Consider the following 16,129-nt stretch of genomic DNA (forward strand, 5'->3'; position numbering starts at 1 on the left):
GGGAAGTACTCCTTGGCGTGAGCCCTCCCAGAGTCCACCATTAGCCCCACCAAAGAGCCGGGTAGGCTCCAGTGCTGGATCGCCTCAGGCAAAACAACCAACAGGGAGGGAACCCAGCCCCACCCATCAGCAGACAAGTGGAATAAAGTTTTACTGAGCTCTGCCCACCAGAGCAACACCCAGCTCTACCCACCACCAGTCCCTCCCATCAGAAAACTTGCACAAGCCCCTTAGATAGCCTCATCCACCAGAGGGCAGACAGCAGAAGCAAGAAGAACTACACTTCTGTAGCCTGTGGAACAAAAATCACATTTATAGAAAGATAGACAAGATGAAAAGGCAGAGGGCTATGTACCAGAAGAAGGAACAAGATAAAACCCCAGAAAAACAACTAAATGATGTGGAGATAGGCAACCTTCTAGAAAAAGAATTCAGAATAATGATAGTGAAGATGATCCAGGACCTTGGAAAAAGAACGGAGGCAAAGATCGAGAACATGCTAGAAATGTTTAACAAAGAGCTAGAAGAATTAAAGAACAAACATCTAGAAGAATTAAAGAACAAACAAACAGAGATGAACAATACAATAACTGAAATGAAAAATACACTAGAAGGAATCAATAGCAGAATAACTGAGGCAGAAGAACGGATAAGTGACCTGGAAAACAGAATGGTGGAATTCACTGCCGTGGAACAGAATAAAGAAAAAAGAATGAAAAGAAATGAAGACAGCCTAAAAGACCTCTGGAACAACATTAAATGCAACAAAATTTGCATCATAGGGGTCCCAGAAGGAGAAAAGAGAGAGAAAGGACCCAAGAAAATATTTGAAGAAATTACAGTCGAAAACTTCCCTACCATGGGAAAGGAAATAACCACCGAAGTCAAGGAAGCATGGAGAGTCTCAGGCAGGATAAACCCAAGGAGAAACATGTTGAGACATATAGTAATCAAATTCACAATAATTAAGGACAAAGAAAAATTGTTGAAAGCCACAAGGGAAAAATGACAAATAACATTACAAGGGAACTCCCATAAGGTTAATAGCTGATTTCTCAGCAGAAACTCTGCAAGCCAGACGGGAGTGGTATGACATATTTAAAGTGATGAAAGGGAAGAACCTACCACCAAGATTACTCTACCTGGCAAGGATCTCATTCAGATTTGACAGAGAAATCAAAAGCTTTACAGACAAGCAAAAGCTAAGAGAATTCAGCACCAACAAACCAGCTCTACAACAAATGCTAAAGGAACTTCTCTAAGTAGGAAACACAAGAGAAGAAAAGGACCTACAAAAACCCATAACAATTAAGAAAATGGTAATAGGAACATACATATCGATAATTACCTTAAATGTGAATGGATTAAGTGCTCCAATCAAAAGACACAGGCTTGCTGAATGGATACAAAAACAAGACCCATATATATGCTGTCTACAAGAGACCCACTTCAGACCTAGGGACACATACAGACTGAATGTGAGGGGATGGAAAAAGATATGCCATGCAAATGGAAATCAAAAGAAACCTGGAATAGCAATACTCATATCAGATAAAATAGACTTTAAAATAAAGAACGTTATAAGAGACAAAGAAGGACACTACATAATGATAAAGGGATCAATCCAAGAGGAAGATATAACAATTATAAACATATATGCACCCAACATAGGAGCACCTCCATACATAAGACAACCGCTAACAGCTATAAAAGAGGAAATCGACAGTAACACAGTAAGAGTGGGGGACTTTAAACACCTCACTTACACCAATGGAAAGATCATCCAAACAGAAAATTAATAAGGAAACACAAACTTTAAATGACACAATAGACCAGATAGATTTAATTGATATTTATAGGACATTCCATCCAAAAACAGATTGCACTTTCTTCTCAAGTGTGCACGGAACATTCTCCAGGATAGATCACATCTTGGATCTCAAATCAAGCCTCAGTGAATTTAAGAAAATTGAAATCATATCATCTTTTCTGACCACAATGCTATGAGATTAGAAATCAATTACAGGGGAAAAAACGTACAAAGCACAAACACATGGAGGCTAAACAATACGTTACTAAATAACCACGAGATCACTGAAGAAATCAAAGAGGAAATCAAAAAATACCTAGAGACAAATGACAATGAAAACACGATGACCCAAAACCGATGGGATGCAGCAAAAGCAGTTGTAAGATGGAAGTTTATAGCAATACAAGCATACCTCAAGAAACAAGAAAAATCTCAAATAAACAATCTAACCTTACACCTAAAGGAACTAGAGAAATAAGGAAAGCCAAACCCCAAAGTTAGTAGAAGGAAAGAAATCATAAAGATCAGAGCAGAAATAAATGAAATAGAACAAAAAAACAATAGCAAAGATCAGTAAAACTAAAACCTGATTCTTTGAGAAGATAAACAAAATTGATAAACCATTAGCCAGACTCATCAAGAAAAAGAGGGACAGGACTCAAATCAATAAAATTAGAAATGAAAAAGGAGAAGTTACAATAGACACCACAGAAATACAAAGCATCATAAGAGACAACTACAAGCAACTCTATGCCAGTAAGATGGACAACCTAGAAGAAATGGACAAATTCTTAGAAAGTATTACCTTTCATGACTGAACCAGGAAGAAGTAGAAAATATGAACAGACCAATCACAAGTAATGAAATTGAAACTGTGATTAAAAATCTTACAACAAACTAAAGTCCAGGACCAGATGGCTTCACAGGCGAATTCTATCAAACATTTAGAGAAGAGCTAACACCCATCCTTCTCAAACTCTTCCAAAAAATTGCAGAAGAAGGAACACTCCCAAACTCATTCTATGAGGCCACCATCACCCTGATACCAAAACCAAACAAAGATACTACAAGAAAAGAAAATTACAGACCAATATCACTGGTGAATATAGATGCAAAAATCCTCAACAAAATACTAGCAAACAGAGTCCAAAAACACTTTAAAAGGATCATACACCACGATCAAGTGGGATTTATCCCAGAGATGTGAGGATTCTTCAGTACATGCAGATCAATGAATGTGATAAACCATATTAACAAACTGAAGAATAAAAACCATATGATCATCTCAGTAGATGCAGAAAAAGCTTTTGACAAAATTCAACACCCATTTATGATAAAAAGTCTCCAGAAAGTGGGCATAGAGGGAACCTACCTCAACAATAAAGGCCATATGTGAGAAACCGACAGCAAACATCATTCTCAATGGTGAAAAACTGAAAGCATTTCCTCTAAGATCAGGAACAAGACAAGGATGTCCATTCTCACCACTATTATTCAACATAATTTTGGAAGTCCTTGCCACGGCAGTCAGAGAAGAAAAATAAATACAAGGAATCCAAATTGGAAAAGAAGAAGTAAAGCTGTCACTGTTGCAGATGACATGATACTATACATAGAGAATCTTAAAGATGCCACCAGGAAAGTACTAGAACTAATCAGTGAATTTGGTAAAATTGCAGGATACAAAATTAATGCAGAGAAATCTCTGGCAATCCTATACACTAACAATGAAAAATCAGAAGGAGAAATTAAGGAAACAATCCCATTCACCACTGCAACAAAAAGAATAAAATACCTAGGAATTAACCTACCTAAGGAGGTAAAAGACCTGTACTCAGAAAACTATAAGACATGGATGAAAGAAATCCAAGATGACACAAACAGATGGAGAGCTATACCATGTTCTTGGATTGGAAGAACCAATATTGTGAAAATGACTATACTACCCAAAGCAATCTACAGATTCAATGCAATCCCTATCAAATTACCAATGACATTTTTTACAGAACTAGAACAACAAATCTTAAAATTTTATGGAGACACAAAAGACCCCGAATAGCCAAAGCAATCTTTTGTTTGTTTGTTTGTTTGTTTGCGGTACACGGACCTCTCACTGTTGTGGCCTCTCCCGTTGCGGAGCACAGGCTCCGGACGCGCAGGGTCAGTGACCATGGCTCACGGGCCCAGCCACTCCGCGGCATGTGGGATCTTCCCAGACCGGGGCACTAACCCGTGTCCCCTGCATCGGCAGGTGGACTCTCAACTACTGCGCCACCAGGGAAGCCCCCAAAGCAATCTTGATCAAGAAAAATGGAGCTGGAGGAATCAGACTCGCTGACTTCAGACTATACTACAAAGGTACAGTAATCGAGACAATATGGTACTGGCCAAAAACAGAAGTATAGGTCAATGGAACAGGATAGAAAGCCCAGAGGTAAACCCACACACCTGTGGTCAACTAATCTATGACAAAGGAGGCAAGAATATACAATGGAGAAAAGACAGTCTCTTCAATAAGTGGTGCTGGGAAAACTGGACAGCTACATGTAAAAGAATGAAACTAGAACACTCCCTAACACCATACACAAAAATAAATTCAAAATAGATTAAAGACCTAAATGTAAGACTGGACACTATAAAACTCTTAGAGGAAAACATAGGAAGAACACTCTTTAGCATAAATCAGAGCAAGATCTTTTTTGACCCACCTCCTAGAATAATGGAAATAAAACCAAAAATAAACATATGAGACCTAATGAAACTTAAAATGTTTTGCAAAGCAAAGGCAACTACAAAGAAGATGAAAAGGCAACCCTCAGAATGGGAGAAAATACTTGCAAATGAATCAACGGACAAAGGATTAATCTCCAAAATATATAAACAGCTCATGCAGCTCAATATTAAAAAAATAAACAACCCAATCAATAAATTGGCAGGAGACCTAAACAGACATTTCTCCAAAGAAGACATACAGATGGCTAAGAAGCATATGAAAAGCTGCTCAGCACCACTAATTATTAGAGAAATGCAAATCAAAACTACAAAGAGGTATCACCTCACACCAGTTAGAATGGGCATCATCAGAAAATCTACAAACAACAAATGCTGGAGAGAGCATGGAGAAAAGGGAACCCTCTTGCACTGTTGGTGGGAATGTAAATTGATACAGCCACTATGGAGAACAGTATGGAGGTTCCTTAAAAACCTAAAAATAGAATTACCATATGACCCAGCAATCCCACTAATGGGCATATACCCAGAGAAAACCATAATTCAAAAAGACACATGCACCCCAATGTTCATTGCAGCACTATTTACACTAGCCAGGTCATGGAAGCCACCTAAATGCCCATCAACAGACAAATGGATGAAGAAGATGTGACACATATATACAATGGAATATTACTCAGCCATAAAAATGAACGAAACTGGGTCATTTGTAGAGATGTGGATGGATCTAGAGACTGTCATACAGAGTGAAGTAAGTCAGAAAGAGAAAAATATCGTATATTAACAAATGTATGTGGAACCTAGAAAAATGGTACAGATGAACCGGTTTGCAGGGCAGAAATAGAGATGTAGAGAACAAACGTATGGACACCAAGGGGGGAAACTGAGGTGGGGGTGGGGTGGGGGCATGATGCATTGGCAGATTGGGATTGACATGTATACACTAATATGTATAAAATAGATAACTAATAAGAACCTGCTGTAAAAAAAAAATAGAATTCAAAAAATGTTAATAATAATATAATTTTAAAAAATCAAAATTAATGCAAAAATGCATGGTGAACGGAGTATTAAAATTTTAAATAAAGACAGGATCATTATTGCTGATTTTTTTCTTTTGACATAGGTTCCAGTATGGCTCAGTTGGCCACATACTACCCTTAAACACTGAACATGCTATTTATTTACACAGTGGAGAAAGGAAAGAAGAAACCACCTATGTTAACTCTCAATATATTATCCAACAAAATATGGATGAGATGCTTTTTGGAGAATAATCTATCAAGAATAGCAGCCTGAACTCACATTTAGAACCTAATGCTCTTAAAAGTCCTTATTAGAATGAATCACGTGCTAAAATATCTGATACTAACAATTGAAGGTTAGTGAGAAGCCTGAGACTTCCCATTCTTCAGAAGAGACTATTGGTAGATGTTTTTCTCCATGATGCCACAGGGGGACTGAGAGCATGGTGGCCTTCAGCTAGACTCACTATGCCACTGGAGCCTAGAAAGAAGTCCACAGTTCCCAGCTCTGTGGTCGAAGGTGGCGGGTAGTAAGTGACTCATGTACTTTTTTGCTGAGCAGTGAGGGGAGATTCGCCTCATGCATCTCTTGGACATCCCAGATTTTCTTCATACTAACTAGCAGCCCTTGTGATAAGTTACCATATGAGCTAAGAGTGTCCACTTAGAAAAAGTTCCCCTCCTTCTCAAGCCGCAACAAAGTTGTCCCAGCTTTCCAAATTATTTGGCATTGCTTCCTAGACAAGTCATCAAACTAATAAATAAACATTCAAAGAAAATCTTCCCTGTCTTACTCCCCATGAGAATGACTGAGTTTTCAGTTTCTAAAAACAATTTAGTGCTGTTTACTTACTCTGCATCTTTTTTTCTGAAATTAGTTTTCATTTTCTTATCACTGAAGAACTGAAGGTAGCTAAAATAACATAGTACTTTGCTATTCAAAGTGTAGTTATGAGACCAGAGAAATCAGTATTAACTATTAGAAATGCAAAAATCTCAGACCCGTTCCCATTCCTAGCGAATCACAATTTGCATGTAACAAGAGACCCAGGTGATCTGTGTGCATATCAAAAGTCTGAAAAATGCTGATGCAATACAGAACTTTTTTTTTTCTCCCTCCAGTTTATATTTATCTTGTTCTACCCTCTCTGGTGTGTGCTTTGATGCCCAATTGTTGCTTTCAGTTTCTTATAATTTACTCTGTCTTTTCCTTGATTTTGTTCTATGTAGAATATTTTAAAAAATAGATTTTCAGCATTTAAGTCCCATAGAATACTAGCTCCCCACTCCATTATACTTTGCAAAACGCTTTTTAGATAATAGGACTAAATCTGAGCCATTTGTGAAACTGGTTGCTCTGGAACATGCAGACTCATCGTGGAATCATGAATTTTTCTGTGGATGTTGTGACGTGGGATGTTTTTTCCTTACCCCTGGGGAAAGTTACATTGTACACGGGGCACAAGCTGTTGAGAATCCTACACTGGGTAGAAGCAGTGATGTACTGAAACCAGATTATACTGGCTCAAGAGAGCCAGATGTATGCATCTTATTTCAGTGCTACATTCACTGACACCATTATGATAGCTTGGAATTCCACTTAGCGGAAGTATTCACAATTTATACCCCAGAAATTGGCAAATGCTACATATCAAGGCTCTTTGTGGCCTTTTTTTGCATATGTTGCTGGAGTATAAACATTCCAAGTTGTCCTAAAAATTAGTAAACATTTCCCCTGAAACATCAGTTTAGGCAATTATCATTCGTTTGTTTCCTTTATATTATTACCTGGAGTTAATCTAAAATGGTAAGGAAAGATTACAAAATTATAATCTCAAACAATAGTACATGGTAGATAAATAGATGGTAAAAGAAAAAAAAAGTCTTAGGCATGATAAGTAGATTGCCGAAAAAAATATAATTAGTAAATGGTAAAATGAGTATTTGTGTATTTATCTTTACTTCTGTAAAGCTCTTGCTGTTTTTGACGTACGTCAAGATATGATTGAGACACGCCCTTTAGGACTTTGATGTTTGTGGGTAGATTGCCAACCTATTTATACCTTGGAAAAATATTTATCAGAATAAGTTACTCAACAATAAAAATAAAATCAGAGCTAACACTTAAAGAGTAATTACTATGAGCCAGGCATTATTTTAAACATGTCATAAGTATTAATTCATTTAATCCTCATGAAAACCCAAGAATGGTGAATAACGCAGTTTACAAATGAGGTTAAGAAAACTTGACCAAGACCCAACAAACAGTACATGGTTGGTTTGGGATTGGAACCCAGGTCATCTCGCATTACTGCCTTTACAAACAGATCCTTGGGTGGAGGGGCCACAGGGCCTGTCTCCACCTTGTGATAATCAGGTTGGTCACACATTTCAGGTAAAGGAGGTTTCAGAGATGGCTTTTTTTCATAAACCTTGGGTAGTTGTGACTTGTAAAATGTACATTTTCTTATAGATATGTTATTGTCTGTTAGACTTCTTCATCTTTTTTTCCTTTTTCAAAAATCAAGAGCTCTCCCAACATATAGCTTGAATATTCCCTTGTCCAGTTTAATGACATACAAAAAAGTCTTCTTAAGAATTTTCTGATTCTGAAATTAAAAACTTGCCCATTATTTACATAATTACTATTAATAATTTTCAAATCTAAATTTTAATTGTATAGAGTAAATCCACTCCCCTTTTTTTTCAGCCACGCCTTCATCCACTAAAACATTTGTCTTGAGAGATATAGAGACACTTCAGTATCAGGCCATATGTAGCCAGAAATGTATTCTGATAAAAGAAAGGCAATATACCTGAATTATCCTGCGAGAAAACATTCCATTAACTGTAGATAGCTGACCTTCATTACATACAGAGTGATTTATAATGTAGGCTGTTTTGCAAAAGAAATTCTAGGAGAGGCAACAGTTGTCTAGATCTTGGCAGTGATTTTGAGTCACTTTATAATTGAGCATTAGATTTATGAAGTCAATGCCAACAGTGTATTCTGATTTTATCTTAATTGGATGCAATTAGACCTAGGTGTGCTTTTCATAAAATTAAAGATCTGAAGCACAGCAATATCAAAGATGCCAATGTTCTTTTGCTTTGCTAGATGAAACAAATTGAGCTTTTATATGCTATTGGGATTTCTACATATTTATGGAGATAAATGCTAGGAAGTAGTTCATATTCTCCTTGATTTTCCCCTCAGGATTTATCTCTCTCTCTCTGTCTCTCTCTCTATATATATAAATAGATGTATATATTTCCTGAGAATTCAGTTTTCATTCAGTCATTCATTTAACAAATATAATTTGAGGCCCACGAAGTGCCAGGCACCAGTCTATTCTCTAGTGATACTCTGGTGAACACTCTTGGACTCTCTTGACATTTGGGGAAGACCGAAAATAAAAATGTAGATTAATATAGTTAATATCATATAGAGTATATTCTATATGGTTTCTTTATATGTACTATATACACACTGTATATGTGCACATTAAATATATAATATGTGTGTTTATATATATATATGTATAATGTAATATATATACTATATAGTCTATCTATAGTTCTGGCTTTGGAACTCCATGGTGAAGGAGTTTCAGAATAAAGAGGAAATTCTACTGCAAAATGCTGGAGGGCAAACAGTCAATTTTCAGTTAAAGTTAGGAGATAAAATTAATGTGTTTGTGAAGAGGTAAATAGAATTGAGATATTTGTTTATCCAGGAAGAAGTTTTCCATAAAGATAAAGGAACACATTCTAGAGTAAGATGAACAAAGAACTCTTGGATGAAGGACAAGCTGACAGAGAGCATTTGGGAGTTAAGAGGAGAAAAAAAAAAAAAAAAAAACCAATAACCAGAGAGATAGAACTTATAGGTGACTTAATATCATTCTCACAATAATCCTATTAAATAGTCAAAAGAACTTTCCTAGGATAACAGAATCTGGGATTTGACTAAGTCTATGTAATTGTGGGACACAGTAGAGTATATTTTCTAAAGGGGTGACTTTAGATTCAAACTAAATTCTGGCCCTCCCATTTACTTGGAATAAAAATTTGATCAAGTTTCTTAATCTCTGTCTACCAGAATTTCTTTATCTCTACCATAGGGCAATAATAGTCCTTACTACAGGAAGCTGTTGTGAGGATCAAATTGGTAGTTTATTTTATTTGCTGAGAAGAATGCCTGGGATCAATTAAATTTAGCTGATGATCTTTCCACTAACTGTAATCTTGGCCCTATCTATGTCTTTTAGTAGCATGAGAATTCATGTCAAAGGGGAAAAAAAAAAGTCACGCTCAACCACTAGAGAGGGGCTATTACATCTGACTCTACTTAGATTTTTCTAAGGTACGTGTTCAGGGAGAGGGGCTGCTGATAGGGTCTTGTCAGAGTCTAATGGGACAGTTACTAGTAGGCAGGTTTACTGTGGATTAAAAGATGAACACCTGTGGGATCTTCCAGTGCATTTCCCCCTTCTATGTGGTAGGAAGACCAAGGCAAGGCCTAGACCTTTAGTGTAGAATAACTGTCTTAATCTCTTCTCCCTTTCTACATCTCTTTTGCATACAGCTTGAAGCATGGCTATGGAGATCAGGTCATTTTGTCCACAACTCCCCCCTACTTCCATCCTTTTTTTTTTTTTAACATCTTTATTGCAGTATAATTGCTTTACATTGTTGTGTTAGTTTCTGCTGTATAACAAAGTGAATCAGCTGTGTACGTATACATCTTAAGTTCTGTTTTGTTTACTTTTTTCCTATAGGCCCCAAGACTGTGTGTTGAAATCATATGATGTATTTGGTTGGCCAAAAAGTTCGCTCGGTATTAGGTAAAAATAAAAGACACATTTTTCATTTTCACGAAGAAATTTATTGAACAACGTATTCACCAACCAAATGAACTTTTTGGCCAACCCAATAGATTTGGGCTCAAGAGGAGGTGAATGCTCTGTAGCTAGCTTGGAGCTACATACTTCAACTCAGCACTGATACAGCAGCTGGTTGTGGAAATTTGACTCCTATCCTAGCATTCTTCCCTGTGTGTTGAGGATGCTCAGAAACTTTACAGAGGTGGTGAGGTGCAGGCAAGGGCTTACCTCCCATCCACAGGCTCTCACTGGCAGCTTCTAAATGTGACGTGTGTTTCGCTATGTGCATCACCAGGTGCTGACCCTGTTGAATTCCATGTTTTTCCTCTTTCTGACTGCATCAACTAAATCAGCAAATTACTGTTAAAGGGAGAAGTTTTCCAAGAATATTTATGTGTGTGTTGAAATTTTAATTGAACAGACTTCCATTAAAATAATATACTAGTTTTAAATAAAGATATCACAGCTTATCATTATTTATAAAAAAGTGTCAAATATATTCTTATTTGTATTTATACAGTAACATAAAAATGATGAAATATATTAATTTCTAATTTTAGTGGAAAATTAAAATTAAATCTGTTAACATATAATCATTTATTTAATAAAATTATGCAAGTCTCATTGTTTTAATAATAAATTATTTACTAATAATGACTTTAATAAATAATAAATTACATAGCTCTAATTCTTTTATTTTAACATTATGATTTACTTACCATCCAATATGCATCAGTTTTTAAAATATTTTTATTGAAGTATAGTTGATTTCCAGTTTTACAGCAAAGTGATTGTTACACATATACATATATGTCTATTCTTTTTCAGATTCTTTTCCATTATAGGTTATCACAAGATACTGAATATAGTTCCCTGTGCTACAGCATCAGCTTTTTTTTTTTTTTTTTTAAATATGGAACTACAGAGGTTCTTTTAAAGTATTAGATTAGGGAAGATAGGTTTGTCTCTAAGTTTTTCTCAACTTTCTTTTGTCTCCTCAGAGTTTAAAATACAAAGAACCTTTTTATGCATCATTGTCAGACGTAGAACTATTATTATCATTAGCAATTATTTAAGACAATCTTCAGATCCCACTCTTTTCAATTTGTAATACATTCTCCATATACCCTCCAAATCACCACCCTTAAGAAAATCTTCTGTAGCTCTGTCTGCCTCAGAAATGTGCTGCTCCTTCCTCAGAACCACTTATGCTAACCAAACTATTAGCACCTGCTGAACCGCCTCTCCATCAGTCATCAATCGTCAGCAATCAGGCAGCTACTTGATAATTAGCTGAGAGAGGGAAAAACACTTCAAAGAACTAAAAATATTTTCCACAGTGACTTTGTGCATAAAATAATTATTTTCCCTCTATTAATCCACTTACATGTCTCTGTGCAGTAGGAAAACTTATAAATGCAGTGCACACACGTCAATATAATTCAATGTAGGATACGCTTGTTTACCCACGGTTACCAGGAAAGCGATGTATGACAGATACAGACAATTCTAAGGCATTATATGTGTAATTTAATTTTTTTCATTTTATACATATTGCCTTCATCGCCTTTGTTATAAAAAGAGTTTTAAAAACAAATGAAAGGTCCATAGGCAGAAAATCGTTAAGAGCTATTTGGGGCCAAGTGCCAAGCACTGCACTGCTCACTGAATATTCACAAATATTCTATGTGTAAGGTACTATTTTTATCTCCACTTTACAGAGGGAATCTGAGACAGAGAGAGATTAAATGACTTGCCCAACATCATACAGCTGATAAGTGGCATGGCTGACATTCCATCTCAAATAGTTTGGCTCCAGATTCCATATCCTTGACCACAGGGGACAGGTAAGATCCAAAGATACGTTCAGTGATAGACCCACACAGGCAAATCAACCGGAAACACCATGCGCTTATTGTTTTAGTGAGTTATCCACCAAATTATAAGCCTTATACATATTTTCACTAAGCAACATATATGGAGATGACTTCTAACAATAAAATACGAATAACATATAAATAGAACCATGCAGTATGTACTTACCTTTGACTTCTTTCACTCAGCATAATTATTTCAAGATTCATCCATGTTGTTGTATATATTAATAGTTCATTTCTTTGTATGCTAGGTAGTACTTCATTGTATGGATAGACTAATAATTTATTTATCCACTTATCTGTTGACGGACATTTGAATTGTTTCCAATTTTGGATTATGACAAATGAAGCTGCTATGAACATTCAAAAAAATTACTAATAACAATAAGGATAATACTAAACTTAATAGTAGATAATAGTTATTGTGTTACTCTGCACAAAGCTATACAGCTTTTTACGTGTTTAATCTCCCATGATAGGTTATAGACCCAATTCAGAGTCCATGGCTATATTCTTAACTACTGCTCATTACTTATAGGAATGGACAAACTCATTGCTTTTAAGTCATCAGTTTTCAAAACTTGCCAAAAGCTAGGTAAAACATTTCCAGTATGACTAGTGAAAATGTTATTTCACAATCTTTCTTTTTTTTTGCTGGGGTCTATTTTTCTAATGTTTCTAATTTGAGAATTTGTCCCCCTCCAAAAAGTATCTTTACAGAGTACCAAAATGTAGAGAAATTTTTGCTATAAAATTCTTTATACTTAATTTTTGTCCCCACTTCACTAGCAATTTTAACTGCTATCTATATTTATGCACATACATATATATCAGCTCTGCATTTGACAACTGTAGAATGCATTGCATCTATGGGATGAGAATATAGAAGTCTGTGTGAGTTGTGAATTAGAAAAAGATATAATGAAAATATATACACTTCACTTCATTAGTTTCCATGACATTAGAAAAGTCCAGCATGTGTTTTAAATATCTACTCTAAGGTTTTAATAAACTTAACTTGCCCAGCAGCTGTGCAGGCATGTCCAATGTGGCTGTTTCTACAACACAATATCTTTTACATAGAGATGCAAATGAAAGAGAGCAGAAGCTTGGAAAATACATAGGTGTATTTCACATGCATATTTCGTGAATTATTTTCTACTTTCCTGCGGTTATAGCTTAATTGAGTAATCATTCTATTCTTGGTAAGTAAACACACTTTTTCTCATATTCTTTTGTGACCAGTAATTATTCTTTTATTTATAAGTAAACATGAATATGCTGAGACAAATAAAATATTGGGATCAGAGAAAGAAATGATGAGGAATAAATCATGCCATATCATACTGATACTTTTCATTTTTTGAATCACCACTTAATTTTAGAAGAGACTTCAAAAATAAGAGGTCTTTAAATATTTAGGCTTGTAAGTCTTTCTGAGTAGAAACCATTTCCAAAAGTAGAACTTTAAAAGGGAAAAGATTGATTATTTCTTGTTTTGTTTTCTGAGATAGGAATCAATTTTTTTTATCCTTAAATATATGTCTGTAATTATACTGATCCAGATGCCAATTCTCTTTTCTGAATGATTTACATGCAGGGAAGATGCAAAATAAAATCTTAAAACAGAGCTTAAGGAAAAACGGTGGAAAGAAAGAGAAAAGTAGAAAAGAAAGGCAGGAAGGGAAGAGATACTCTGAAGTCTTACAAGGAAAACACACCACATTCGTATGTAGGTATCGATCCACAAAGAATGCATATTTTGTAGCAACAAAAGCAAGGGAAAAAAAAAGCGCCTTTTATGCTTTAAAAATTGTAACAGGGTGCATAAAACTTAATTTCATAACTACCAAAACCCTACCAAATTTGTTATAAAGCTAGCTCAAATAAAGTTCCAAGAAGGTTAAGAAGGGATTGGTAAAAAGAAAAATGAGAAAGTAATAGAAAACCAGAGGAAGTACAACCAACAGAAAGTGAGAGCAAAAGGACCACTAAGATTGGGGTAGAAATAAAGAGATACAGATATTATGAGATAGATAACCTTGTGGAAACAGGGAGGAGTAAAATGTTAACATTGAAAGCAGGTATGCATCTCTTACTAAATGTCTGATGTTTCATGATATATTCATCCGACCATCATTTTTCACATGTAATAATAATAATAGGCTTGATATCAACTATTTTAATGGGTTATTGTGAGACCTAAGTGGTATGCTGATGTGAAAGTGCCCAGGAGAGAGAATATTTTAAAGATATATTATAAAATTATTTTATGTTATTGATTAATGGAAATGGAAAAAATAATAACTAAAGCCATATTTAGAGGAAAGATCAGAAAGAAGAAAAACAAAAGATGAAGACATAAAAAAAATCAGAGAGTTAGAGATATATGTATAAAGAAAAGGAAACACAAAGTTAATTTTAACTCAAGGGATACATTTTTCAAATCACAGAAAATCATTCTCATTTCACTCTATGGATGTTATCTCAGAAAGTACAAATTATCCTGACTGAATTTTGTGAATACATATCTTAATGTTTGTTAAAGCACTGAAAGGCCAAGATCAAAGTCATTTTCACTTTATTCCCTTTAGTGAAAGGAAATAGAGTCCCTCAGCTAAAAGAAAAAGCCAGCTTTGCAGGAACTTGCCAGGAAAAGTTTCTGTTCTTACACCTGTGACCAGGAGTAGTCGAACATTCAGAAACTTTTTCTTTTTCTTCTTGTCAGTGAAGAAACACTAGTATTCTCTGCTCTGAGAATTAAAATGTGTAGTGGTTTATGTGTTCCCCAAAAACGAAAATGTTTTCAGGGAGAAGGCTTCAAGCCACTTCCATCAAAGACTTTTAAAGTCATTTTTCATTTGCACAATTATAAATTGAGATCCCATTTTTATTTTTTGTCTTACGAATTTGACTAAACTCAGCAGGGAGTTGAATTGACTTCAGCATTCACAAGCTCTCCTCCCTTCATTTTAAAAGTATGAAATTTTAGTCTGTTTGTTTGTTAACATCTTTCTTGGAGTATAATTGCTTTACAGTGGTGTGTTAGTTTCTGCTTTATAACAAAGTGAATCAGTCTTTTTTTCCAAACGTTTTATATTTTTTAAATTGATCATTAGTTCAAAAGTAATCTCCAAATTTCAGGTGAGAAACTACTATATAAATGAAAAAATTAAAAATTCTTAAATAGTGTCATGTTCTGAAAAGATGATGAGTAAACTTGCTTTGATGATATCAATTTAAATATCAAATAAATGTGGAAGCTTAGGCATCTTGACCCGCAAAACATTGCATTTAAATAGATGAGTGAACATATAGAACCTAATTAAGAATTGATGGGACTTCCTTGGTGGTCCAGTGGCTAAGGCTCCACACTCGCAATGCAGGGGGCCAGAGTTCGATCCCTGGTCAAGGAACTAGATCCCACATGCCGCAACTAAAAAGATCCCAAATACTGCAACTAAAAAGATCCCACATGCCGTAACTAAGGATCTGGCATGAGGCACCAAAGATCCTGCATGCTTCAACTAAGACCCCCGTGCAGCCAAATAAATAAATAAATAAACATTTTAAAAAAGAATTGATTTCATTAAAGAAAGGTACTTTTTATAAAGTATTTTGTTTAGCTATTAAGTTATAAGCTAGAGTTTTGCTGCTATCAGAACATTTTTTCACGTAGTATAGAAGTGCTTGTTGAAAGGGAAGAGTAAGTATTTACCAGAATCATTCTCACAAATAATGCATATGTATTAATTGTCCAAACTGGGGTTTTATCTTGTTCCTTTGGAACATGTTCCTCTG

The sequence above is a fragment of the Orcinus orca genome, chromosome 4 (genome assembly GCF_937001465.1).
Source record: "Orcinus orca chromosome 4, mOrcOrc1.1, whole genome shotgun sequence".
NCBI classification, from domain to species: domain Eukaryota; kingdom Metazoa; phylum Chordata; class Mammalia; order Artiodactyla; family Delphinidae; genus Orcinus; species Orcinus orca.